Source organism: Charadrius vociferus, unplaced genomic scaffold, assembly GCF_000708025.1.
Source record: "Charadrius vociferus isolate BGI_N301 unplaced genomic scaffold, ASM70802v2 scaffold472, whole genome shotgun sequence".
In the NCBI taxonomy this organism is placed as follows: Eukaryota; Metazoa; Chordata; class Aves; order Charadriiformes; family Charadriidae; genus Charadrius; species Charadrius vociferus.
In genome coordinates, this window is record NW_009647735.1 from 3,660,311 (window position 1) to 3,664,532 (window position 4,222).

Below are 4,222 nucleotides of genomic sequence, written 5' to 3' on the forward strand. Positions count from 1 at the left end.
ATTCCTGCTCTTCAGAAATTCTTACTTCTGCACATGCTTAAGATGGGCTTTTCAAAACTATGCAGACTAACTCTGCTTTTGGTACAGAAGCATGACCATTGGCTTCTGGGGAAGCAGAGTAAAGTCAACGCACAAAGCTTCACAAAACCCCATTTATCCAGTTTTCGTTCCAGGTTATCATTAAGAAGGTAGCCGATATGAAACAGGGAGGTTAACTGCGAATGCAAGTGTCATTGAAATGGCTTAAGTTACAGATGACTCCATTACTGTCACTCTTTTATCTAATATCATATTGATTTATTTTAAAGTACCTAATTTTTCATTGTTCTGTACTGTTCAGAGATCCATCTTTTTAGGCACATGCCAAAGCGGTATGGAGTACACCGCAAATTATACCATTTCTGACTTTATATCAAATCAGATAATTCTCCGTGTGTCTGTATAAAGAAGCATTACATTAAGCTAAACTTAGCATTACATTAAATTAAACTGTAGTTTCATTCTCAAATTTGAAGCAGAAATTACTTTGTGTTTGAGTAATCAGAGAGATGTGTGTGTACACATATATTTATTTCACTGGTTGTTTACAGATGTCTACAGGAAAAGAAAGTTTAAATAATTAGAAGAATTTAAACATTCAAGACTAAAGAAGGCCTATGCTTAGAGCCGTTAAAATCAAGGCTTGTCTTTGTTAATCTGCTGCTACTTACGTCTGTTTGCTGGGGTTTCTTTCTTACTGACAGATTAAATTAGGACTGGATGAATCGAAGTTTAAATAAGACCTCTATGGTTTGATAGGACCAGGACAGTGGATTGATCCAGGTGAGGTGTAAGGGATCGATTACCTTGCTGCTTGGAGAGGGAGGGAATTGTCAGCATAGGAACAATGATCTGAACGCCCTTCTCATGAAAGGGAGATTACTAGGAAGCAGTGGAAGGGAAGGAAAAAAGTTGTCTTCTGTTTTAGCAGTGGAAGTTACAAAGTATATACATTTGAATGATGAAGCAGATGATTAATGTGTTGCTAAATTCTGCTGGTCACCCTCACCAGCCATATCAAGAAAGGACAGATAGGATCTAATGAACATTTTGTGGGAAATCTTGAGTTGAACTAAAAGAAAATGTTGTTCAAGCAAACAAAAAGAGCAAGGATTCACTCAAGACATTGCCCGTTATTGTATATACTGGAAAAATGTGAGAGCAAAATTTAGAGAGTGTGGATGATGAGAGAGTTCTAAATACAAGATTCCATGATCTGTTTTTGAAGAGAACTTCTGTGTTGCATTCCTGAAGAAGTATGTTGCTGTAAACTGTCCTGAGTCCCTTTTTACTTTGGAGGCCTAAATCTAAGGGCATGCTTGAAACGGACAGTGTGATGCAAGAAGAAACTTGCACTGGCCAGCCAGTCTGTTTATCTGCAATATTATGGATAAACATAGAGCAACATTCACTTGTAGCACTAACTGTTCAGTCTCATCCCCAAATTTGTTGAAAAGAAGCATTTTATCATGAGTGTTAACCAGCCTATTCACAGTAGAACCTAGTGATGATTTATTTGGAACAGCGTGCATCCCTACAGTCTGATAAATACATTCATGATTTTCTTAGTTTGGATGGCACAGGAACTCACCATTTGGAAACCGTTGGTATTAGTTTGACTATATTGAGAGCAGATGTTGTGGCTGAATAGTCTTCAGTCTCCATTAACTATATTTCCATATCAAGGACACTGCAAGCTTTTTGAAAAAAAAATTCAGAGTAATTACTGCTGGAAATTATCAACCACTTGTTCCTCATAGCAGGGACTAACCTTACATGTTATCCATTATTTAAAGCAACTATATCACTTCAGAAAACTGAGTATTCTTATGTGGCCAGCAAAAAGATTTTATTAAGTTGAGACAATTTTCTTTAATTAGCCTTCAACAATTCACAGTTTAAGAAAAATTACCCTTTTAGTGAAATTAATATAATGAACCACTTCAGAGAACTCAGACTATGTACTGTATAGGAATCTCATTTTTAAAAAGAAATGTTCCTAAATAAAACATCTTTAAAACTTTCTCTTCTAAGGACTTTTTTTCGATTTTGTACAACAGTTAATAAAGCCCTGTAAACCCAGCCTAGCAGTGTGTGATGGAACCTCTTAAAGAGAGGAACATTGATTGATGGGTGTTGGTACTAAGTAGCAGGAGAATTTTCCCAGCAGATGGGACCCATTAATTAGAGGGAAACGAAGAGCAAAACCTAGAAAGAATCTGAGACTGGATTAGATACGTACTGATTCACTATGCCTAAAGAGAACCTTCTCAATTAACTGTATAGTGTAAATGTTTCTCCATTAGATGATGGATTTCACTAAGGATCTCTGTTTTGGTTTGACTTGGAAGAAGTAACAGTAACTGGAGAACGGGTAAGATATCTTTGTGCAGAATATTCTGGTACAGACGTTCAAAACAGACTTTATCTTCCTGGAAAGAAAAGGTTATAAGCTTTGGAAATATGACTGATTTTCCTTTACATGTTCATACAGCTGTACTAATAATTAATTATATTAAGCTTTACCACTGTCTGGAAAAAAAAAAAAAAGGATGAAAAACTGTATTGAAATCTATTTTAGGAGGTTTGGACTAGCAGTTAACATATGATCCTAACAACCTTTACTGCCCTTATCTGTTGTTGTTACATACTTCCTGAAGTTCCACCCCGCTAAATAAATGAAGTTTACAGAGTTTTGAAGGTGTCTGTTACGGTGGAAGCTGCCTCACTTATATTCTGCTTCTGATAGATCTGTAATCCCTCATTTCCATATTATAGCCCTCTGCATCTGCTTACAAAGCAAGAACCTGGAGAATCCCGCAGTTCTATATTCTTTAAGGTTTCATTTGAATAATGATTGAGCTAACCTGGTTTGGACTAGAAAGAGCCCATTTAAAATTGCGTTGTTCTTAAATGCCATAGAAATGAATCCCGATAATCAGCTCAAGAATGTAAAACTTTCTGAGTACAAGCCCTTTGACACAACCATCTAGAAGCCAAATCAAAGGCCTTTATTGCTAAATATTTCTTGCTTGAATTAACTTATAGACAGAAGCTGTCGTGAGGTGAAAGCACAGGAGAGAGGAGTATTAGTTTCACCGCAATGAAAGTTAGGTGAGCTCAGCCATATGCTGAGGCACGTTGCTGACTAGGCCTCATTTATCTCGCAGTGACATGGAAGAGTATTGTCATCTCACCTGTGTTGTTTTGTTGTTGTGTCGTGTTGGTAGGTTTTTTCCTTAGAGCTGGAATTTCTAATGCAAATTAACTGCTCAGCAGTAATAATATTTTTTTTAGGAATGAAATTACTTTAAAAGTGTATCTTCATTTCATGATTACTCCAGTTTATCATCAGGAAGACGCTTTTGCGAAAACCTTGCTTGGCTTCATTGGTCAGTACGAGATTCCAATGAAGCATGCTTTCTGAAATTTTTAAGTTTTAAAAGAGTATAATGAGCTTAGTAATGGTTAACTGTATGCATTTCTCTCACCTTTCTAACAGGATCAAACGTACCAACTTTTAGTTCTCTGGCAAGAAGCTTCTTAACTCTAACTTTCTTAACTCTCATTCATACTCATGATAAGGATTTTATGTGGTGTGTTTTTCCTCTCACATCAGTCAAAACAGCTGCAAGAAATAAATCCAATTCATTATTTTATAGATTATCTAGGCAATTGAGTAGCCTAAGTTCAGTAAAATGCAAAAGCAGTTGCCGTAGATATTTCTGATACTCTTGTAAAATACTCCAAGCTTAGTTACCAGTTTTTGTGTTTGCATGCCAGGGTTTTTCATTCCTTCTGCTGTATCAAAGTAATCAAAAAGAAAACAAAATGCTGATTTGACTACGTATGGACATTAAAGACCATTTTCCATCTGTGAAACTGCAGGCAATGGTGTAAAAATACAAATGTAGCAAGTTATTTAATAAGTAAAATATAACTGAACTATAAAAAATTTGAATGATACTTATTTCTAATTTGAGAACAGAAGCCCAAGGAACTGTGAAAAGTATTTGCTGTATAGCAGCCTTTTGCACAAGGCGGAGGCAGCTGAATGAAGAAAAAAAAGAAGTCATCTGACAAAGAAAGTAAGGGTGTGGTTTAATTTTATGGCTTGAAGAACCTATGATAAACTCAATTCCAAAAAAAGGGGACAGAATTTTGAGAAGTGAGAATCAAAAAT